This window comes from Phymastichus coffea, unplaced genomic scaffold (assembly GCF_024137745.1).
Source record: "Phymastichus coffea isolate CEN01 unplaced genomic scaffold, Cenicafe_Pcof_1.1 PCOF00012, whole genome shotgun sequence".
NCBI lineage: Eukaryota > Metazoa > Arthropoda > Insecta > Hymenoptera > Eulophidae > Phymastichus > Phymastichus coffea.
Window position 1 is genome coordinate 5,256,675 of NW_026706823.1, and position 25,499 is coordinate 5,282,173.

Consider the following 25,499-nt stretch of genomic DNA (forward strand, 5'->3'; position numbering starts at 1 on the left):
TTAGAAGAGATTTATTTTGTAACCATGGGGAGAAGAAGGCGAATTGTGAATGAAATTCCTAGTGATTCAGAGTCTGTTGATGGGTTGTGCGATTCTAATGATGAAGATGAGGTATTGGATCGCAGAGTAGATGATGTTGCCCCTTCAATCAACAATCTTCTCGAAAATGAGGCACACGAAGAAGAAATTGACGACGAAACAACCACTACAGATTCAAATAAAAGTGAAAGGGTACCCCCCGTTAACAATGGTGAAATGCCCCCCTTCGAAAAACTCAAAATGAGCTATGGCTACCTCTTTGGGACTATTTAAGATACAGCTTGGCCATATAAGTAGTCCCCGACCCCTATATATATAACCTAAAAACCACTATTTTCAAAAACTATTTTTTTTCTTGGGTACCAATTATGATATCGCTACGAAAATAAATCACGCGTATACTGTTTATTAAGACAAGTATGTGTGAATTTTTTCGATCTATATCAATGAGTTTTTCTGACCTAAACAAATTTTTTAAGTAAAAAAAAATTTTCAAAGTGAGATATCTTTGCTTCAAAAAATGGCTACACAACATTTTTTTTTTTTTAATTACGTAGTTTTTTATGAATAATTCAATGGTATACTTAAAAAGTTGAATTTCGCTGTGGGTCCCTGAAAAAAAGTGAAAAACCAATTTTTTTTGACATTTTTTGTGGTTCTTGGCCATTAAATCTTCGCACACGATTTCTATGTAAAAACTAATTGTACCATTCGATTCTACACAAAAAATTAGATGAAAAACATGTATAATAACCTATGAAATATTGTTAGCTTATCGTCATATAAATTGAAAAAGTAAAATAATCAAGCCGTAGAGACGTATGCAATCATAAATTTTACGTTTTATTAGGAAACTAGTCGTAAAATCGAGTAATTACGTTGTATATATGTAAACACATACACACGCACACGTGTGTTCGTGTGACTGCGTGCATGTGTGTACATATGTTCGAGCGTATCTGTAAATTTACTACATGAACATACATATAATTATATAAAAAACTGGATTTTTCAAGATTTTTCTTAACTGTTAATGCTACTTCAATGACTGCGTTGATTTCTGAACTCAGTAGAGGTAAACTAGACATGTACCTGTAGTTATTAGCCTTGGTTTCTTATAATCAGGAGAGTCAAATATTTCAAAATTAAGTCAAAATATTTTGAAAACAGATTCAACCGCTTGGATTTGAAGTCGATTTGTTGTACCGATATAAGAGAATATAAATAAACAGACTTTAGAAAATTGAAAGGTTAAAATTATTACATTTTCAAAAACGCTTCCATAAATAACATTCACGATAGCGTGAGAACGAATTCGCCGCTGGTAGTGCTAGTGATATTAAAAACATAGATTGCGCGTACTACTTTATATGTAGATATTTTCACACTACAGCCCTGTATTCCAGTATTGATGGCACTAGCGCCTCTAACGGTGGAACTGCTTCCAATCATGATCAGCGCTGTTTCGAATCTGTGACAGTTAAGACACGGAACGTGGAGTGGAATTTGCATCGAGACGGAGTATGCAGTATACTGTAGCAAAATCATGGAGACTATCTCCATGAGCAAAATCAAGATGGTTTTACTTGCTTACGTTTTCTACGAGTTTTGTTCATAGTAGTTCATATATAAATACTCATAAATACGTTGAGTTTCGAGACTGACTGCCAATTCGTGTGAGCGAAAAATATCCTGATCTAATATTTAGGCACTAAGAATTACAACTGGCATACTATATGAAAACAACGCCGACAACTGGAGTCGGCTTTAGCCTGTAGTCGATAAACGGTAAAGTTTAACGTTTAAGAAATACGAACATACTAGGTACATATATACGTCTGCACAAAAACAAGTTATTTTTTTTTTGTCAACCATCCCGTACTTTATCATAATTCTTACCTCGAAAAAAAAATATATAAAAATTAGAGCTCTTTTGAAAAGAATATTTTCTTTTTTTTCTCAAAGTTTTCAACCTAACGAAACAATCATAAATGTTATCTACCAATTAACTTTAAAATTATATTCACAATTTCTTGTTGATTATAATTCCAAAGATATATGCACGCTATCAATTAAGTGAACTTTCGAAATCATATTGTAAAAATTGTAAAAAAAAAAAAGATACGTGTTGTCCTTATAACTTGAAATTAAGAAAAAATTAGTACGCGTGCTATTTAAAAATCATTGTACATATACAACTCAGAATGAACTATTGATATGTACATATGCATTGATAAAAGTAATGTTAAATTTTTAAGGCAATATTAATTTCACTGAATTTTTAACATAACCTGATAGCTTATCTAATAAAAATGATCATTGTAATTAGTTTGAAAAATATAATGATCTTAGCTCTGTAAGAAAGCAATAATTTTCTTAGCGTAGATTCACATTTTTTAAATCATTCAAAAATTCAGAAAATTTTCTACAACACTATATAGTCCTAGTAACCCAGTACTTCATAAAATTGAGATCAGTATCCACTAATCTTTACAGATTCTTAAATAGAAATTTAATAGTTATCCAAATTTTTTTCCCCATGGGCAGTTTACTTTTTGAAATTAATAGTTTTATGTACAAAACTTGAACTACTCAGTCATTTGAGAATTTTATTCATTTTGATTATCCAACCTCTTTGACTATAACCTCTTATTCTCTTATTTTTCAAAAATAAAAGCTATTTAGAAAAACTTGAAATTCACCAACTGTTACATTCTGATTTTTGATCCAGAAATTATTTTAATGTTTTTTTAATGCTTGAATAATACATACTAATAACAAAAATATTAATAATTATATTAGCAATAAACAAAAATATTAATAATAATAAACTGATATAGAAATCTTTTTCTTTGCTTTTTGACGTTGAAGTTTTAAGATATTGTAATTATTACCCTTTTTCGGGGTTCAAATCTTTGAAAAATAATACCGTTAAAATCGGCCGCATAGTTTTTGCGTTGTAAATTAAAAACAATTGAAATACGCTAGTTGTTAGTTAATTAATTCATGACTTGTGCAATTTGAAAGATATTTATTTCAAACACCAATGAAAAAAAGTGCTTTAACACGAGAAAACTATAGATTGAATTTCAAAAGAAAATTTTAAAAAGTTTTGCTGGAAAAGCAGTTGTTGTTGATAATCTCGTTTTGTTAATAAGCAATTTTTTGCCCGTAGAATCGTCATACAGTTAACAGCTGGCGCTCATTCTTTTCGTTGAGAATTATAGTTTAACTGAAGTGCAGAGGTCTGATCATTTTTTATTTAAAACATTTGAATAAGGCTTAATAACAAAAATTGTCTAATATTTGTTCGATATTAATTAAAATTCCGATTTGTATTGTTGGAAATATTTTTTTTTTATAATTACCTATGCAGAATTTGATATTGGTCGAGCTATCCCAAATAAAAAAAATGGTGATTTTAAAGCCAGACCGGTGTCAACTCCTTCTGGAAATGTTTGTCGCCAGGCTTCAAATTCAATTTGAGTAGAAAAAATTGATTTGTAGCAAGACTAATGAACCGGATTTCACAGTTTTTTTTTTAATTTTGGGTACTTCGATAAAATTTTAACTTCTGCATAGGTAATTATAAAAAAAAATGTTTTCAATAACACAAATCGGAATTTTTTTTAATATCGAACAATCTTGAACATATTTGATATTAAGCTTTTTTCGAATCTTTTAAATAAAAAATTATCAGACAACTACAATTCAGTTAGACTAAAATTCTCATCGAAAAGAATGAGCCCCGGCTGACAACTGTACGATGTTTTTACGGGCAAAAAATTGAATATTAATAAAACGTTTTTTTCAACAACAACTGCCTTAACAAATGCTGCCAAAATTACAATTTTGTTTTTTTTTATTCCAGATATTCAAAATGTCGTCTGATGATGAGCCTCCGGTGAAAAAATCTAGAACAAGGGATGAATCAAAATGTATCTCATGTAATAAATATTTACGAAACTTGAGTGGATCTCATTTGAACATAAGCAGTCGTGAACAAGCTTCAGATTTTCATAAAAAGTATGAGATATTTGTACAAGAGGATGATGCTATTTGCTCCAAATGTTTCACTAAAATTCGCTTAAAAAAAAGTCAAAAAACAAATAATTTGACTCAAGACCGAATTCCATCGGAGACCAAGACGACTGGTGCAGAAGGCTTTTTGAAAAAAGATCTTGTTTCAGATGAAGTAGAAAAAATTCCGTCTGAAATTGAAGAACAAACGTCAAAAATATCACTTGACAATTCACAAGACAGCAGCGTAGAAGCGAATACACCTTCTTGGGATAGAAAATCTAGAGACACTAAAATCAGTCAAGATTCAATCACAGATTCTAGTCAACAAATAGATTCTTCTGGTTCTGATCCAACATTCATAGCAGTTGAAACCACGGAAATTGAAATGGTATCAATGCCTTTTGCAAGAGTCGTCGTTACTCACAAATATTGTTTCATGTGCAAAGATACGAACGACCTTCAAGACGTACCATTCGATGCTCGTATACAAGTTTTTGTAAAAAAGAGGATATTCATACCAAGAAGGAATAGGTGTTGTAAGAAGCATTTAATTAAAAATCGTTTCTATGATCAAGAGTTATCGAACATATCTACTGCTGACAACGAATGTTCGATAGAATCAAAGGAATTGACAAAGTTTTTAGAATCCTTATCAGATTTCAGCGATGCTCGATTTCATGATAAAATCAGCGAGTATGCAATTTCTGAAGAGAGAGTAAAAGCATTGACGGATTTTACGTGGGAAAATATTATTACTCTTCGAGAAATGATGAAAACTATGCGAAGTTCAGATCATCGAAATGTTACTCAACCACTAGTCATATTTTTGATGAAAATGAGAACGGGAAATTCTGATCTTTGTATATCTGCTATACTTGAAATAAAAGAAAAAATGGTTCAAAAATGTATCAATGCGGTTTTAAAATGTTTTAAAGAAGAAGTTTTACCGAAACATTTTGGATTCCAGGCGTACTCTAGAGAATTCTTATTGAGCCAAACCTCCCCTGTAGCCAAAATATTATTTAATTTAGGAAATAGTCTGGCTATAGTATGTGATGGCACATACTTACGTCACCAAAAAAGCAGTAATAATGCTTATCAAAAGAAATCTTACTCTGGACAAAAAAAAAACTGCATTTTGTAAGCCTTTCACAATCGCAACTACGAATGGCTTTACAGTTGATGTCAGTGGACCATTTAATGCTAACCTCAACGATGCTAAAATTTTGGAGGAGCTATTAAATTCACCTGAAGGTCTTAACAGTGTTTTAGAAAAAGGAGATTACTTTATCTTAGATAGGGGATTTCGTGATGTAGTCCCACTTTTGACAAGTATGGGTTACAGAGTACTTATGCCGGCGTTGAAAGGAAAACGAAATCAATTGACAGTAGAAGAATCAAATGAATCTCGATTGGTAACTAAAGTTAGATGGGTTGTTGAAGCTATACATGGTGTAGTTGGACAAAAGCATAAACTTCTTCACAACCAATTTCATAATTCTCAATTGCACAGTGCTGGATTGTACTGTCGAATTGCCTGTTTTCTCAATAATTTATTTGGAAAACGTCTCAATTCAGATGTCGGAAAAATAAATTCGATCATCGAAAGAATTAACGAGACAAAAAATTTGAAAAATACTTTGGCTGAATTCGTTGAAGAGAATAACTGGAATAGAAAAACTACACCATTCAGTACAGTTTCATCAAACGATTTACTTGATTTTCCAGAACTGACTATTGATGAATTACAAATACTGTTCACTGGTACATATCAATTGTCTCAAGCTGTGTGTTATTTAGCGGAAATGATGGACGAGAACGGATCTGTATCTCTCAAGTCTTCCAAAGAAGAAACTGGAATTATCAGATTTGAAGTAAAATCAAGACATATCAATAGCAAAACGTACAAGTCCTACGTGCACTACCTACCAAATACTTATGGTATAAAGGGTGTGAAAAGATACTGTTGTAATTGTGCTAACGGTAACAGAACCGTAGGCTGTTGCTCTCACGTTGCATCCATAATTTATTACTTGAGTCATGCTCGATATTTGTCGCGCATCTTGAAGCCAGCAGAACACTTAACTCATTTGTTTGATATTGATAATATTGTACCTGTCATTAATGAAGATAGTGATGAAGATTGAAGTTTTATATTTTATGCAAGAATTCTTGAAAAAATGTCATATATTGTTATTATAACGTTTTAAATTACAGATATTTGAAAATCAATGCTCAGTAGTCTTCATTATTTTCCTTATACAACGTAATTACTCGATTTTACGACTAGTTTCCTAATAAAACGTAAAATTTATGATTGCATACGTCTCTAGGGCTTGATTATTTTACTTTTTGAATTTATATGACAATAAGCTAACAATATTTCATAGGTTATTATACATGTTTTCCATGTAATTTTTTGTGTAGAATCGAATGGTACAATTAGTTTTTACATAGAAATCGTGTGCAAAGATTTAATGGCCAAGAACCACAAAAAATGTCAAAAAAAATTGGTTTTTCACTTTTTTTCAGGGACCCACAGCGAAATTCAACTTTTTAAGTATACCATTGAATTATTCATAAAAAACTACGTAATTAAAAAAAAAAAAATGTTGTGTAGCCATTTTTTGAAGCAAAGATATCTCACTTTGAAAATTTTTTTTTACTTAAAAAATTTGTTTAGGTTAGAAAAACTCATTGATATAGATCGAAAAAATTCACACATACTTGTCTTAATAAACAGTATACGCGTGATTTATTTTCGTAGCGATATCATAATTGGTACCCAAGAAAAAAAATGGTTTTTGAAAATAGTGGTTTTTAGGTTATATATATAGGGGTCGGGGACTACTTATATGGCCAAACTGTATCTTAAATAGTCCCAAAGAGGTAGCCATAGCTCATTTTGAGTTTTTCGAAGGGGGGCATTTCACCATTGTTAACGGGGGGTACCCTTTGGAGATCGACGAGTATTCCAAAGACTGATTTACCTTTCAGTAGGAGTCACGGACCCATCATCCCTGAATCCGCGTCTTCTCCAAAGGATATATTTCTTTGTTTGTTCCCTGAGTCTCTATTAGATGTTATTGTAGAGCAAACAAATTTGTTTATTTCTCAAAAGAAGTTAAAAGGAGATCTTATCACCAAAGATGAGTTGAAAATTTTCATAGCGATCAATATCCATATGGGTTACAAGAAGTTACCTTCGTATCGGGATTATTGGTCTGATAGCCCTATATTCCATGATTCATATATTTCTTCACTGATGACTGTGAATCGCTTTCGATTTTTTTTGTCTCATTTGCATATCAATAATAATTCAAAAGAACCAGCAAAAGGAGATCCAGAATACAATAAATTGTATAAACTATGACCTCTTCTCGACACTCTTTCTGAAACATTCAGAGAATGCTGGAAACCAAGCCATCACCAAGCTATTGATGAATCAATGATCAAGTTGAAAGGGAGGAGTAGCATGAAACAATATATGCCAGCCAAGCCAACTAAACGTGGTTACAAAATTTGGACCCGAGCAGATGAATCGGGATTTGTTTGTCAATTTCAGATCTACACAGGCAAAAGAGATAGTCCTGAAAAAACAATTAGGAGCACGTGTGGTTCGTTATCTTACACGTGACCTTGTTGGTCATAATCACCAGGTGTATTTTGATAAATTTTTCACAGGAGTAGAGCTTCTAATATCTCTAAAACAGGATAACATCCTTGCATGTGGCACAGTACGATCTAATCGCGCGAATCTCCCCAAAAGTGATAAGTCTGATAAAAAAATGATTATTGGAGAGTACGAATACAAGACCTCGACATCAGGACTCACATGGATAAAGTGGATGGATAAAAAACCAGTATACTTTTTATCCAATTTTCACGACCCTACCGAAAGTAACTGTTGTGAATCGGAGGCAAAAAGATGGTACTCTAACTCCTGTCAACAGTCCTGTCTTGTGTTCAGACTATAACACACACATGGGATATGTCGACTATGCGGATCGTGCAATATCTACTTACCAGATTGATCGTAAGTCCAAAAAATGGTGGTTTAGAATTTTTTGGCACTTCATCGATCTCTGCATATGTAACGGATTCATTTTGTACAAGGAAAAACAAATCAAACCACTTTTGTCATTGAAAAAATTCCGAATGAGATTGGTAGAACAATTGGTGGTACATAAGATCCCAACTCCAAAAGGTAGGAAAAGAACGGCACCAAATACTCCAAGTCATGCAAAAATCAAAGTACCTGATGAAAAGAGACTTTCTAATGTTGCTCACATGCCACAAGTCTCAGATACATATAAAAGATGTAACCACTGTTCTACAAGAGATAAGCCACAGACGACGAGATGGATTTGTAGTACTTGTAATGTTCCTCTGTGTCTTTTACCGGAAAGAAATTGTTTTCAAAAACATTACATATAGACAGTAATGAGTTTTGTTGCTCTGATTGTATGAAGAACATGTTTTTATGTCTAATTTCAAAGAATACTCAGTAACAATATTACAGTACAAATTTATTGATAATGCAAAGGGGATCCTCCTACAGAAAGAATGGAGGAAAAGAGGAAATAAAAACCCTGAAAATGAAACATAAAAAATGCAGAAAATAATATATAAAAAATAAAAAATAATATAAAATATAAAAAATAAAGAAAATATATAAAATATAAAAAATACAAAAAAAATATAAAATATGAAAAATACAAAAAAAAACGTAAATGGAGCTTGAACTCATCACGTCCTCGTCGTAAGCTCCGGGTAATGCCGAGAATGAGTGAAAGAAGTATCCACTATTCTGAGATATTATACTTTCAAGTCATGCAAATAAGCATGTACATCAATCATATCCTTTGGCCATCTTGGCTGCAGAATTTCAGAAAACTAGTATGATATTGATTATCACGGAGATTGAGGCACTTTAGATATGAGTTTGAGAGTATTCAAGCCAATATAAAAATATACATATCCGCCATTTTGAAAGCATTATTTCGGAAACCTGATATCAGAATCGTTATCTGCGACCCCTAAAACCCTTTAGCTATGAATTTTAGAGTATTGGTATCAATATAGGAAATCTTCTTGCCCGCCATTTTAGATTCGCCATCTTGGATACACAATTTTTGAAATCTGATGTCAAATTATTATTCAGCGACCCCAAAAACCTTTGTATACCAAATTTGAAAGGGATACTCTCATTATTCGCGTCAATAATGAATTTCTCCCCAAAAATTCAATTTTTTTCTTCTTTGTTCATTTAAAAACATTAAAAAATAACCCAATATTTTGATTTCAACTGCAAAATTATGTTTTTGAACTATTAATGAACTGAAAGAATGCAAAAGATCCTGTTGAAATCCATAATGTTGTTCTAAAATGGCAAAAGAAGCAATAAATCAATGTGTCTATCAGGATGGACACTGTGCTTCAAAGGGTTAAGAGTAATTTCAATGTAACAAAGCATTTTGAATATGGATTTTAGGGCATAGATTAAAATTATCATATTTTTAGATACTTTGAAATATTGAATAGTATTGAATTTTAATATGCAAACTGAATTTATTTATAACTTTGTAAATGATAATTATCGTAATAAAGCGGATACTCTGAGCTTAAAATGACTATCTTCGTTTTATTGATAACAACTTAATTATTATTGTTATAAATAAATAAACAATGAATAATTTATTTAAACAAATGAATTAGAATATAATATATATGAATTAGAAGCGTTGATTCATACATAATGAGAAAATTGTCAGAATTTATTATTTTTAATTAACTGATTTTATATTTACATTATAAGATTTTACAAAAAATGAAAATTAATTATTATTCAGATATTATTAACCAATTTAAGTACTTCTTATTTGTAATTATATCTACAAGCGAGAAATTATTTTTATACTTAAAAAATTATTAATATTTTATTGTGAATTTTGGGCTATTAACTAACTTTGTTAAGGGCTCTAAATTTTGTGTATAAATAGGCTAATTTTGCACAAATGAGAATATTTTCTCCTAAACTTGCAAAGTGCGCTTGAGATTGAATAATCTTGGCTTATATCTAACTTGTTTTTCTTTAGTGATTAGCTAAATAAGCCTTCCCTCTCTGATGGTCACTTACGCTCGACTCATAGAACATTTCGCGCTATGAGAAAGGCTGAATTACATCCTCTTGAAAAAACGACTTAGGTTTTGCTTATGGAACACTTTGTGTCATAAGAAACGATATAACATACACTACCGTCCATAAAGATTTGCTATCCCCTTGCTGATATTATCAAAACTTTACAGTTTTATAGCTTAGTTTCTATAAGAGCTAGAAAATCCTGCGGGGTCTCATTTGAAAGGTCTTGTCAAGACCTTTCAAATGTTGTAAAGCATAATTGATTTTATTTGTTTTTTGTACAACTTGTGACGTCATAAACAAATTGTTTTTTTTTAATTTTTTCACATCAACTTCGACCCCAATTTATTTATATAACGGATTCTACGATGGAAAAACTGTATAAGCCATTCGATAGAACTTTCAAAAAGCTACAAAATCCATATCCGGAAAATTTTTTTACCTTTATTTTTTATGAGCTATATGGTGTTTTATACAAAAACAAAGATTTTCAAAAAATGGGCTGTATTTTTTTAATTTTCAACTCTAAAGAAAAAACTCTCAGAAGAAAAAATGTAGTATTTTGCAAGAGCTATCAAATGCGCCACTCAGAATTTAAAAAAACAAATTTTTTTTTCACGTTTCTTAGAATTGAAATTTTTCTAGAAAAAAAACTGAAGTTACATATATTTAATAAAATTAGTAAGTAACTAGTATTTATAACTGAATGGGCTTACAAACAATGATAACAAGATACATTTATTGTATTCGACGTTTGTAACAGAGGAATTTGCATTGTTTTCATTTTTAATGATTTTCTACAGTATTGTGCTCACCGATAATCACTGTGATAATCACTGAGTGTTTACGTGGTTTGATTTACTTGACTTTCATGAATGTATACATATAGCAGAGAATACGTATGGAAATTCAGTCTCTTATCAGCTTTAATGAGTGAAATATCAATGTGTCCAATCTAGTCAGTAAATTATGCATGTAATTTTTGTTCACTAAAAATGACGAAAAAAAGAAACTTAAGCATTGAAGAGCGATCTGAGATAGTAGCCTTGCATAAAGTGAATAAAAGTAATAATGAAATTTCCAAAATTTTGAATATTCCAAGAAGAACAGTTGATTATAACATTAAAAAATTTATAACTAAAGGAAATATCAAAAACAAAAAAATTTCAAGAAGGCCTAGGAAAACTACGAGCGCTACAGATAAACACATTTGTAGTACAAGTACACATAATCCAAGACTCACGGCACCCGAACTTGCTATTGAAACTCAAAAAGCGTATGATGTTAAACTTAGTGTTACTACGATAAAGAGACGACTTCATGAAGATGGACTTTACGGTCGAATAGCAATTAAAAAGCCTTTACTAAAACCGATTAATAAAAAGAAACGATTGGCTTGAGCCAGAAAACATAAAATTTGGACCATTGATGATTGGAAAAAAGTTTTGTGGTCTGATGAGAGCAAATTCGAGGTTTTTGGTAGTAAACGCAGATGTTTTGTGCGGAGAAAAAATAAGCAAAAACATTTAGAGAAAAATATGTGTGCTTCGGTTAAATATGGTGGCGGCTTAGTAATGGTATGGGGTTGTTTTGGTGGTTCTAAGGTTGGTGACCTTCTTAAAACTGATGGCAAGTTGAAAAAATAAGGTTACAAAAAAATTCTTGAAAAAAATGTTGTATCTTCCGGAACAAGAATAATTGTTCGCAAATTTACGTTCCAACAAGATAACGACCCAAAACATACTTCAAAGTTATGTAAAAGTTATCTTGCTCAATTGGAGAAGAAAAAAAAATTAGTTGTGATGGAATGGCCACCTTACTCTCCTGATCTTAACCCTATCCAACTGTTGTGGGATGATCTAGATAGAGCTGTAAGGAAGGTAGGACCTACTTCTTAGAAGGATATTTGGAATATCTTAGAAAATGAGTGGAAAAAAATAAGTGCAGAAACTTTAGAGAAACTTGTAGCACGAATGCCTCGAATTTGTAAAGTAGTTATAGCAAACAAAGATGGACATTTCGATGAAAAAAACGTTTAAATAATTAGTATTGTTTCGTTTTTGTTTACAACTGAAATTTATATTCAGATTGTGAGAATATATTAATTACAAGCGTTATTAGTATTATAAAAAATGAAATTATTATTGTTATGTTATTATTGAATCGTTATTATTGAATAAATAAATTTTGTAGAAAAATTGTAACCAAATTATGTTAATCTATTCTGAGTAAGTAATAAATTATGGTTCAATAAATGTATCTTGTTATCATTGTTTGTAAGCCCATTTAGTTATAAATACTAGTTACTTACTAATTTTATTAAATATATGTCATTTCAGATTTTTTCTAGAATAATTTCAATTCTAAAAAACGTGAAAAAAAAATTTTTTTTTTTTAATTCTGAGTGGCGCATTTGATAGCTCTTGTAAAATATTACATTTTTTCTTCTGAGAGTTTTTTCTTTAGAGTTGAAAATAAAAAAAATACAGCCCATTTTTTGAAAATCTTTGTTTTTGTATAAAACACTATATAGCTCATAAAAAATAAAGGTAAAAAAATTTTCCGGATATGAATTTTGTAGCTTTTTGAAAGTTCTATCGAATGGTTTATACAGTTTTTCCATCGTAGAGTCCGTTATATAAATAAATCGGGTTCGAAGTTGATGTGAAAAAATTTAAAAAAAACAATTTGTTTATGACGTCACAAGTTGTACAAAAAACAAATAAAATCAATTATGCTTTACAACATTTGAAAGGTCTTGCCAAGGATTTTCTAGCTCTTATAGAAACTGAGCCATAAAACTCTAAAGTTTTGATGATTTCAGCAAGGGGATGGCAAATCTTTATGGACGGTAGTGTACAGGGTGTCCCATTTTAAAGGAATCACCTTGAAATATTCTACGGTTGGCGTTCTGCAAAAAAATTGTTCAGACAAAAGTTGTTTGGAAAAATAAGGGTCGCCGTTTCTAGAAATCGGATTTAATCTTGAGGTTAATTTTCAAGGTCATTTGATGGTCAAAGTCATTTTTTGAATAGGAATCTATAATTTTATCACGGATTCGGAAAGAGCGAGAAATTCTAAGTTTAGATAATGTATTATGTGTGGGGTGCGGTTAACCCCCCCCCCCCCTCCCCCGCCCGCGTAAGGTCATGAAGGGGTCAAATTTATTATTTTCTTCATCTATACACAGGGATGATCGGGCAAGGGTAAGATTAATTATAATAACCCAATAGCTTGCTGATAATATCTTGCCCCCCAACCCAATAATGGGAACGTAATATCTTGCTGCAGCACGATATCGGCTTTGACCGTCAAAATTACCCAGGGAGGCTTCGGTACCGAATCATTGAACGAAGAGAGAGACGTCGACCACGAATACGCAGAAATCGTCGTCGCATTATGAGACAGAACAACGATGATCCACAAATTCTCGTTCTTTTGGCAATGGTTGGTTTGGATCATTATATCTCTTTTCGTAAAATTCAGGGACGTACTGGAATTCCAAGAACAACAGCCGGTAGAATTTTGCGGCTTCATAGATTACATGCGTATCACATAACTTTGACTCAAGCTTTGATGCCAGATGAGCTACGCCGCAGACTTGAATACTGTAATTGGGCACAAGCAAGGATTCGTGAAGATCCTGAATTTTTCAGATACGTTATGTATTCGGACGAAGCTACATTTCATAGTAACGGGCAACTCAATAGCCATAATACTCATTATTAGTCTATCCAGAACCCTCATTGGGTACGTCATGTTGACAATCAGCATAGATGGAGTCTGGTAGTTTGGTGCGGTATAATAAATGGTTATCTGATAAGACCTTATCTTTTTATGGAAATGTCAACGGCGCAGCAAATCTTAATTTCTTGCAAAATGAATTACCAGAATTATTGGAAGATATGGACTTGGAAACAAGATGACGATTATGGCTTCAACAGGAAGGTGCACCATGTCATCACTCACTAATAGTTCGTCACTTCTTGAAGCAACGATACCGAAGACGATGGATAGGCATTGGTAGTGACATTACTAAGTGGTTTCCAAAATCACCAGATCTAACAAGTCCAGATTATTTTTTTTGGGGGCTATTTGAAAAGTGTTGTTTATGCACAGCAACCAACCACACGGCAAGATATGATGCAACGCATCATACAAGCTTGTAGAGCTATTCCGCGTCACGTTCTGTTGTCCACAGTTGAAAACTTCGAACGTAGAATTCAACACTACATAAATTTGAACGGCGGTAATTTGAACATTTTATGAGATAAATGTTTGTGCTGTAATCTTGACCATAAATCTGTCTGTAGTCATCGTCTTTTCTTCATTGGCTGGGCATTACCACCTTGTCTTAATTGGCTGGGTAATCAATACCTCGCCTTTATTGGCTGAGCGTTCTCACCTTGCCCTAATTTGTTGGGTAATCAATACCTTACTTTCATTGGCTGGGCATTCCACCTTGCCTTAATTGGCTGGGTAATTAATGCCTTGTCTTCATTGGCTGGGTAGCCAACGTCTTGTCTTGATCGGTTCAGCATTCTCACCTTGCCTAGATAGCCTGGACACTCCCTCTCTGCATACATTGGTTAGATTAGTTCACGTTACTAGATGTGGCACGAATACACGTAATGATTAACTAAAAATCGACCTTGATAATCGTACTTTTATTTATCTTGGGTATTGGGTTATTATTATCATTATTATTATTATTATTATTATTATTATTATTATTATTATTATTATTATTTTTTTTTTTTTTTTTTTTTTTTTTTTTTTTTATGGTGGTAAAAAAACAGGATAAATCCTCATGGACCATAACGGTTGGAGTGTGACGGCAGTTCACCGAAGCTACCCACCTACACTCTCCCACCCGCCGTGTGACGTGACTCGCTGATCCTCTCAGACCGGGCTGTTTCAAGCGATCTATCAATCGAACGCAAGGAGCCTCCGGGTCGTCGAAGACCAGCTGACCGCCCAAATCCCGCTTCTCTTCAACCGGAGGGTAAACCATCCGGGGAAGAGTAGTAAAGTCCACCTACACCATTCTCCAGCGGGGAACCGCGTAAGCATTACTTCCCGCTGGAGAACCGCGTCAAGTCCTCTCGTTGTCCACGGGTCCTGTATCGTTTCGTTACGTCCGTTTATTCACATTCATCCATTTGTTCATACCATTTACTCCCGCATTCTTCTCGTCTAACACTCGACTTCCAGGCAACCGTCCGCCTTTTTCCCTCGTAGGATAGTCTCAACGTACGTTGCCGTTACCGTCCAGTAGTCTTTGTCTTGTAGCATCTTTGCCACAATGTTGTTGGGCGTGATGTTTCCAAGCGTCGTCTCCAGTCTTTGCCTTTCGTCGTTCCAGTGTGAGCATTTGAAAAATGTATGCTCTGCGTCATCACATTTGTATCCACAGTATTTACAGTCGGCGCTGTTAACTTTGTTTCTGTCAAACAGATATTTCCTGAAGTACCCGTGGCCGGTAAGAAACTGGGTCAGGTAAAAATTCACTTCCCCAAATTGCCTCTCCGTCCACGGTCTCAGGTCGTCAATGAGTCGTCTAGTCCATGCTCCGTTCGTGCTCATCCTCCATTGTTTGTTCCAGTCCGTCATCGTCCTAGTTCTTTCGTCCTGGGCAGCTTCCGTTCTGGTCATGTCGCTGTTTCGTTCGTACACGCGTTTCCGCTCTCTGGCGAGCATGTTTATCGGGATAACCCCCGCCACCACCAGGACAGCCTCAGCCGAGACTGTCCTGTAGGCGCAGGCTATCCTCAGTGCTCCCTGTCTTTGTACGTTTGTCAGTCGTTTGCAGTATTTCTTGACCCCCAACGCGTCGGCCCACACCTCCGCCCCGTAGAGCATGATCGAGTGGGTCGTTGTCATCAGTAGTCGTCTCTTCCATTGTCTCGGTCCAAATGTATTTGCCATAAGACGACTGAGAGCGGAAGTCCTCTCTGCCGCCTTCCTCGCTGTCTGTTGTATGTGCGGCCAGAAGGTCATCTTCGTATCTAGGGTCACCCCCAGATACTCGACCGCCCCACTGGTCCGCAGCGATACCTCTCCGACTGTCATGGGAATCAGGGTATTAATCCTGCTTCCCGTCAGAAGGATGAGTTCTGTCTTGGCCAGGGCAAGGCTAAGTCCGCGTTCAGTCATCCATCTATTGATTCGTAACATCGCGCGGTTCAGAAGCATTTGCGCCAGCTCCGGGGTACGGGCTATTATCACCACAGCCACATCATCGGCGTAGGCAACCAGCTCCACCCCCGGTGGCATCGGTAGTCTTAGTAGTGCGTCGTACAGTATGTTCCAGAAGTCGGGTCCAAGGATTGAGCCTTGGGCGACTCCTGCTGTGATTCGTCTGGTCACTGTTCTGTCGGTCGTCTCGTATCGAATCCATCTGTCGTGTAGGTACTCCCTCATCACCCGCATCAGGTATTCGGGAACCCTGAAAGTTTGTAGGGCCTCCAGAATATCCCCCCACCGAGCGGAGTTGAAGGCATTCCTGACATCAAGAGTCGCGAGAAGTACTATTGGCCTCGCTCCGTAGCACACGAGCCTCGTCCGCCGAAAGGCGTCGGTCACTTGTCGAATCGCCCCTATAGTTGAGCAGCCCCGTCTGAATCCGTACTGGTTTCCTGCAAGTCCTCCGTTTGCAGTTACCGCGTTCGTCAGTCTTGGTTTCAATAACGCTTCGTAAAGTTTACCCGCTGTGTCTAGAAGACTCAGGGGTCTATAGGAAGACGGACTATTCGGCTCTCCTTTTCCTTTATGCAGGAGAACCAGTCTAGCAGTCTTCCATCGTCTGGGAAAGATGCCCGCACGTAAGACCGCGTTATACTTATCCAGGAGGAGTCCTGGAATTATTATTATTATTATTATTATTATTATTATTATTATTATTATTATTATTACGAGGGAGGTCCCTCGTAATTATCCCTCCCTCGTATAACTCCCTCGTATTATTATCAGTGTTAACCTCACCCTTACCCCTGTGGGATAGGAGGGGAGGTTGACCGCACCCCACACATAATACCTTATCTGAACGTAGAATTTCTAGCTCTTTCCGAATCCGGGATCAAAATTATATGTTCCTATTTAAAAAATGACTGACCTACAAAGACCTTGAAAATAAATCTCAAGGTCAAATCCAATTTCTGTGTAAGGTGACCCTCATTTTCCCAAACAACTTTTATCTAAACAATTTTTTGTAGAATGCTAACCGTAGAAAATTTCGGGGTGATTTCTTTAAAATGGGTCACCCTGTATATATATTTTTATATTATATAATTTTCAAATGCAATATATCATTACTTACAATTCAAACGAATTCTTATTCATTAGCGCGACAAACCACGAGAGTACGAACTAAATTAGAATAATAGATGATAAGTAACATCACCTACTGTTTGTATTTACGGTGAGTACCAGAATATAAAATCGAACTATAGAACATGTTCTATTACTTTAGAATACAAGAAATTAATAGCACTTTCAATGTGTTCTATTAAAAATGAAAGGTTTATGTTCCATAATTGTCCAAACTGCCTCCGTCCAGATGGTTATTGAGAGTTAAAAAAACAATGTAATCAAAACTAGTGGTTTGGTAACATATTGCAATTGGTCATCTTTCAATATTAATGCAAAAAATGATGAAGGAACATAAACTGACAATCGCGTAACTGCACAAAGTAACTTAAGGTATAAAACCATTTTATGACCAATTAATTATGAATATATGGAATTTAAGAAAACACCATTTTATTATTGAAATTTATGAATACATTTAGGAATTTATTTTGAATACATAAAGAAAAATTTAAAACATAGTACATGTTTCATTATGATGCATTCCCCCGAAAATTATACTTTCATAGTTTAAGATTCCATACAGATATTTTACTATAACAAAAATGCAATATTGCATCTAGTTGTTTCATACTACTGGGACAGTAATGGTACACTAAAATACGCTAATTTTTATATCATGAACGACTACTTGAAACACAACACAGGTCAACAAGAATTTATTGCAAGGATAATAGAAATGTATTCGAAAGGTTTTTGTTCCACTGAATCCGAATCCGGCCTTAAAATTCCTCATGTCAGATTCATAAGATATCCTTAATTAAATGAAGTTTAATTTTTTTTTTATTTTGTTACGACCCTGTAATGAATGAGATTTTTTCAGAAATTAGGTAATGTAAACTTAAGTTTTCTGGGTGACTTGATATGTATTTCATGACAGAAGTCTACCTAAATTTAAACTTTTTGAGACTTCCTAACCTAAAATTGCATAAAACACTATCGTTTGGTTAGTTAAGAGCTATATTTTGTAGACACTAACATAACTAAAAATATATACCATGTTACCTGCGAGTGTTAAACCCACGAGAGGTTAACTTAAGTTCACTGCAATCTACGTACGTTAAATCGGAGACCGGTTAACCTAAGTGTGGTGTAACCCACAAACACAAAATCCCAGATAAGTTAACGGATGTTTACTGTAACCTGCGAGAGCTAAACCAACTACAGGTTAAGGTAACTACCCTGCAGCTTGCGAGTGCTGAGTCTGTAGTATTTTCAGGTGTCTTAGGCTTCTTTTTCTTAAATTTCTCTTGTGCTCTACTTAAGTTGAAACCTGAAGATGTGCATTATCTTCAGGTTTCAAATTTCAGCAGTAATCAGCCAACACATTAATATTCCATCCATCTTGGTACCTCCTTTTCATCTCCTCGATGTCTTCTTGGTCCTCGGTGCAATAAAGGTGTTCAAGAGTATTTATATTTAATTATAACTTATTGAATGTGCTTTTTATTTCCATTGATGCTAAATGCTAAATGTATATTGAGTCAGTAATCCCGAATGCTCGTTTTTATTTTTTTAATAATTTTATTTTTTATAAGGGTGCTCTTCTTTCTCTTGTTTCTTGTTATTTTGGACATAATTATTTTTTTTTTTGCTTGTAATTTTCTAACAAGACCTGCTGAGACTTTTGTGATTCAATCATGTAAGCCGTGTATTAATTTATCTTTATACAGGGTCGGCTTATTTAATAGATCCACTAAAATATCTTCGAAAATAATTTGTAAAGAGAAAATGATTAATACAAAAGTTGTCACGGATGAAAGGGGCCGCCTAACTATAAAGTTGGTTTGGAGCGTGAACTTTACTTTAAGGTCATTAGGAGGTCAAAAGGCTTTTTCAATGAGAATTCCTATTTTTGACACTGGATTTACAAAGAGTGCAAAATTTTACCTCCAAACAATATTTTCAAAATTTTTTTATAACCCGTACAAGGTCATTATGAGGTCATATGCTAAAAAATACTGTGCTTGCTATTTAATAGCATTTTCTGATAGAATAATCGTGATTGATATACTTTTACGAGTAATAACTTAAGAACCCAAATAACCTGTAACAGGGCCCTGGCTAGAATGGTCGGCCCTGTTTGGCTCTCTCTCTCGCTCTCTCGCAGGTCGCTTCTTCGCTGTTGCCCTGGCGAGCGTGGTTTCAATTACTAACCGATACCGATCCTCGCACCGCTTTATTTCAGGGCCAATACCTGTGCCGGGCATCGTCATTGGGAGCCAATTAGGAGCGAGAGCGGCTACGACAGAAAGAAGAGAGAGAGATTGACGCGACCGTGGCGATCCGCTCGCGAAAGTGAAGCCGCCAGCGTTGATCGAGCCGACGCGCGAACGGTTGTGGAGAGACTTTGAGCCGAGATCTTGAGGGAGAAGGATCAATTGTGACGGCCGAGTATGCGCGCGCTATAAATCTGAATGGCTTAGCAGAGACAAAGAAGCGATACGATGCCTAGCAGAGTGCAACTAGGAGAGAATTTCCAGCGACGCCCATGGTATTGTGGACTTCACCTGGACCTGCCGTTAACCTGCCTGCAGCACCAGCAGTATTTTCTGCCAGCAGCCTTCGTCAGATCAGGTCGTCTCTCTCTCTGTCTCTCTCTCTCTCTCTTTCTCTCTCTATTCGCGAGTGCGTAACGCGTCGGCGAGGTGCTCACGATCATCCGTGAGCACAGCGAAAACGGCGAAAAAGACGAGACCCTCCTTTGAAATCCTCTCAATTATTGTACCGTGCCCTCGTGCGTCTGTCCGCACGAGCAAAGGCACGCGACCGCAGAGGACGACGCGTAAATCCGCGTCGCCGCTCATTTTGATTGTGAAACGTTTGAGAATAAATATAGTTAAAGAATATTGGGAGTGATCATTGTGTGCCCCCACCATTCCCTTCCTCTCGATTCAGCGCCTAAAACGCCAACTTCATGACGAGGCTCATCGTTACCGCTTCAGAGGAGCAAAAGAGCCTCCCTTACCTTCCCCTTTAAATAATTTGTGACACGACGCTTGGGCACGGACCCATTGCATGGCTCGTGGGAATTATTAAAAAGGATAATTCCCCAAAACGCGCTAGTTAATTAAATCATTAGTGATACAAACCTAATAACCAATAACTAAGAATCTCAATAACTTATGAACTCAATAACTAAGGACCCAATAACATAAGAATCCAATAACTAAGAACCCAATAACATATGAACCTAATAACTCCAATAACCTCAATAACTAATAACTCCAATAATTTAATAAACCAATAATTGAAGAACCAATAATTAGAAACTTAACAAGCCAAAACACAATAACAAAGAATTCCTAAGATAGGATATCATAAAATTAAAAAATAATATTACCAATAAATTAACAATAATATTTAACAAATATCATCATCCAACAGAAAATAGACATCCACTCAAAAAAATTGTAGTTCGAATAAAAATTATCCTTAACTAAAATCATATTTCGAAAAAAACCTCGTTAAAAAAAATCTTACCTAAAAAAAATCATACTTAAAAAATATCATAGTTGAACCAAAACTTGATCATGGCTTAATATGGTTGGAATATTGACGATATGATAATGGTCCTATTATTATATCCTATATATCCTGTATTAGATTATTGGGTTATTAGTTATTGGGTTATGGTTTATTTGGGTTCTTATGTTATTGGGTTCTTGGATCCTTAGTTATTGGGTTTTTAAGTTATTGAGGTTCTTAGTTATAGGTTATTGGTTCTTAATTTATTGGGTTATTAGGTTATTGGGGTTACTGGGTTGGGTTATTTCGGTTATTGGCTTATCAAGTTATTAGGTTATTTCTCGTAAAAATAAATCAATTACAATTACTCTATCAGAAAATGCTATTAAATAGCAACCACATTATTTGTTAGCATATGACCTTGTAAGGGTATAAAAAAATTTTAGAAATATCGTTTGGACGTTTAATTTCGTACTCTTTCTGAATCTAGTGTCAAAAATAGAGATTCCCATTGAAAAAATCTTTTGATCTCCTAATGACCTTGAAAGTAAAGTTCAAGGTCAAAACCAACTTTACAGTTAGACGGCCCTCTTCATCCACGACAATTTTTGTATGAACCATTTTTTCTTTACCGATTATTTTCGAAGATATTTGAGTAGATCTATTAAAATGGCCTACCCTGTATATTAATTATTGTACTTATAATTAGAGTCACGGTGGCTCATTGAGTAAGAACTCAGGCTTCTGCAGAAGAGGTAGTAGGTTCGAACCTCAGGCATATGAGGATTTTCAGAAATAAAATTTTCATGTGTTTGTTAACATGATTCTGGTAGTTCGGATTCCACCTTAAATTATAGATATAGTCATGATGCGTGTAGAACTTTCTCCTTTTGTACTATTTTAAAAAGTGCTTAGAGATGTCAGTAGCCACTCGAATGAATATTGTTTATTCTTAAACCCATCCCTTTCTCTTTATTTTTAGAACTTTTTTTTCCCGTAATTTTTTTTTGAAAACAACTGTTGGTTGAAGACAGAAAAGAAAGGTAGCGAGGTGAGAACGTAACGTTGGTTCTGTTAAATTCTTAGAACCAATGCACCAACCTCGTATTGCAGCGCTAATGCGTTGTCTGTGTTGGAAATTTAATAAAGGAACATGGCTGATTTTAATAAATGCAAAACATATAATAAATGGGTTTATTAAAGATATGCATTAAAAACTTGTTCAATAATACTACTATATTTATTAAGTAAATTGACTACACTCTATGTTCAGAATAAATATTTTCAAGTGTGCTTGTTTACGACTGAAACTTTAAAAAAATAGCACTCTGGGGTTCGTAGTATAGTATTATTGTATACTATATTACGAAGGACTTTCGACTTAAATCTTTCCAGGATTTCGATATTCGAGTTAGAAGCAGCACCCCATAGTTGAATACCATATGTCCAGACTGGTTTAAGTACAGCTTTATAAAGCAGCAGTTTGTTACTAATTGATAGTTCCGATTTTGTTCCGATGAGCCAGTACATTTTCCTCCATTTTAGACCTAACTGTTCACGTTTAGTGAATGTATGTTTTTCCAAGTAATTCTTCGGTTTAGGTGAATACCTAGATTTTTTACTTGATGGTTTTATGGAATATATTTTTTGTTTAATCTAATAGGTATCTTTTTGAAGTGTGAATATCGTATGTATCAATGTGCTTTCATTTATTATTATTTTCTAAGAGTTAAACCAATTTTGAAGGTGATTTTTTATGTAGTTTTATAATGTTTTGCTTGATATTATGGTTTCTGGGTATACTGTTAAAATTGGTGTATAATCTGAATATATTGCTGTCAAGATATTAATAGAATTTGGTAGGTTCGAGGTATATAATAGGTATACAGCTGAACCTAGCACACTACTCTGCGGTATTTCTGCTTTTCTTAACTTATGTTTTGATACGTTTTTATTTATTTTAATTTAATAGGCTCTATTATAAAGATAAGACAGTAAAAATTCGTAGTGGGATTGAGGAAAAAATCTCTTGAGCTTTTGCAGTAGCTATTTATGCCAAACCTTGTAAAAAGCCTGGGCAACATCCAGGAATATACCGGTACAGTATTAATTATCTTCGATGGCTTTTTCGTAATAGATACTATTTTATTTATTAGCTCAATCGTGAAATAGTTACATCTGAAACCGAATTGATGGTCAGTGATAAGTTTTCTATTTAGTATTATTGGGTTAATTCTAGCTAGAATTAGTTTTTCAAAGATTTTAGAAAGTACTGATAATATAAATTCTCAACAACTTTCTATAATACGTCCCAGTGCTCAATAGATAGACTGCAAAGACGTCATTTCTCGAAAAAAATGTCAGTATTAGCCCGTAATTATAAATTATGCAATTTAAATAATGTTAGGTGAAGATCTGCGTATGAATGCAATCTATATTCAGTAGCATTATGAGTAACTCCTTGCTTCGAAATATATTATACTAAATAGTATAAAATATAAATATAAAATATAAAATATATATAATATAAAATAAGTAGTATAAAATACCTTTGTAAGCTTAATATTTTTATATTGTGAGTGTAAATGAAAAAACGATAACAGAAATAAGTGGTTGAAGAACTAAAGAATATTAATAAAAGAAAGCTATACAAAAAAATTAATAAAAAATATTTAAAAAAATATATGCAAAAAAACAAAAATATGAAAAAACAAAAAAGTATAAAAATATAAAAATACAAAAATACAAAATAAATGGAAATACACGCTTTCTACGTTCACGTCGTTAGTGCTGACTAATGCCAAAGGAGAGTATTTGCAATTACTGATCTCAAAAGTGAATTGCTATGCTCATTTTCAAGTATAGTCAACTTTTTTGAAAAAGCATAGTTTTTTCATCGATATAAATGAATTTTTACTTCGCTATATTGGATTCGCCGTTTTGTATTTTTTGAATTTCACATTGGCCACATAATCCCATACTATACAAAGTTTATTTTGCGACTAAAAGGGCAGTATAATCTTATTTTAGAATTCGGGTTTCATAATTTTTTACTCATGGCATCAAATTCGTAATCAGTATGCCCAAAACCCCAGAATTAACCTACTTTACAGAATAACTTGAGAAATTATTTTGGGCTAGTATAGTGGTTTTCCCATCCTATAAAGGTGAAATACTGTACTGAGATGATTTGCGGACGTGTCAGCTTTTTCTTCGTCCAATCTTGCCCAATTACCACCTGATGTTCTGATAGGCGGTATAAATCTAATTAATCTTTTAAGTCTTTTAGTAACTTTCCATAATGAGCAATCTGTTGCTTCTGTAGCACTTACTGATCTGAGATAATTCAGCGTTTATGTATTTTTTTCTTCGTATAACATTTTCTTTAGATCTTTGGTTGCTTTATTTACTTTAATTTTGTTTTGACTCTTGATTAAGTTATTTGATACCTTTTTCTTAACAATCTCTTTTCTTTGATTTTTTGAGTTATTTTAGTGGACGTGATTTGCTGTGTTTTATTTCTATTTTATGTAATAGAGCATTTGTTAATAGTTTCAGTTAGAATTACGTTGAGTGAGTTGATGCTGCTTTCTATATTATTAGCTTTTTTAAGAGGAACGTTGCACGTAATCTGTTCCTCTATGTATAGAGCATATTTTTTCCAGTCGACTTTTATGTTATTGTTTACTTTATTAAATACTTGGTGATGTACAGTAATTAGAACCGATAATGATCTGATGATAAATCTAAGCATGATGACAATTCAAAATGATTTTTGTTTATACCTTTTAATATAGCAAAGTCAATCAAATTCGGAAGCTTGTTTATATCTGTAGGCCAGTATGTTGGTTCTCCAGTGAATATCGGAATGTAGTTATTATTTTGTAGTATATTATACTGTGCCTCTGTATGTCGGATTTGATGATCTTGATCCCCACCACAAACGATTCGCATTATAATCGCCTCCTACTATAAAGTGAATTCCAAGTGGGATTGAAAAAGTTAGTCCAGTTTTCTTTTGTAATTGTTTTGTTTGGAGGACAGTAAACGGCTGATATTGTAATCGGTCCGTTTTTATCCTTGATGACTGCACTAGTTGCTTGTAAATAGATTTTATTAGTGTACACTCCCGCCCAATAATCTTTGCCCACCTAAGAACAAAACGACTATAACTTTGAAACTCCATATCTCGGCTGGAAATACACCTACAGAGCTCTGCGTGGGCTCATTTGAAAGGGTTTTTCGAGCACTTTTCAATGATGTATGTTAAAATCATGCTTAGATATTTCCCTTGCAGATAGGGCGGCGAATATCAAAACAAAAATTACGAAATTTTTACTTTTTCTTTAACCGCTTGCCATTTCGAGAAAAAAAATCGTAGAAAAATTCTAAACATAGCATTTTTTAGCTCTTTTTCTGCACTATCCAAAACACTCGTTCAAAAATAATTTTCGTCTAA

At 34.0% G+C, this 25,499-nt stretch overlaps 1 protein-coding gene across 3 annotated transcripts in view; it reads right to left on the reverse strand.

Annotated features, from left to right (window-relative positions):
* Positions 1-25,499, reverse strand: part of LOC131672697 (cyclin-dependent kinase 14) — a 571,347-nt gene that overhangs the window by 101,650 nt on the left and 444,198 nt on the right. The gene's annotated exons all lie outside the window — the stretch shown is intronic.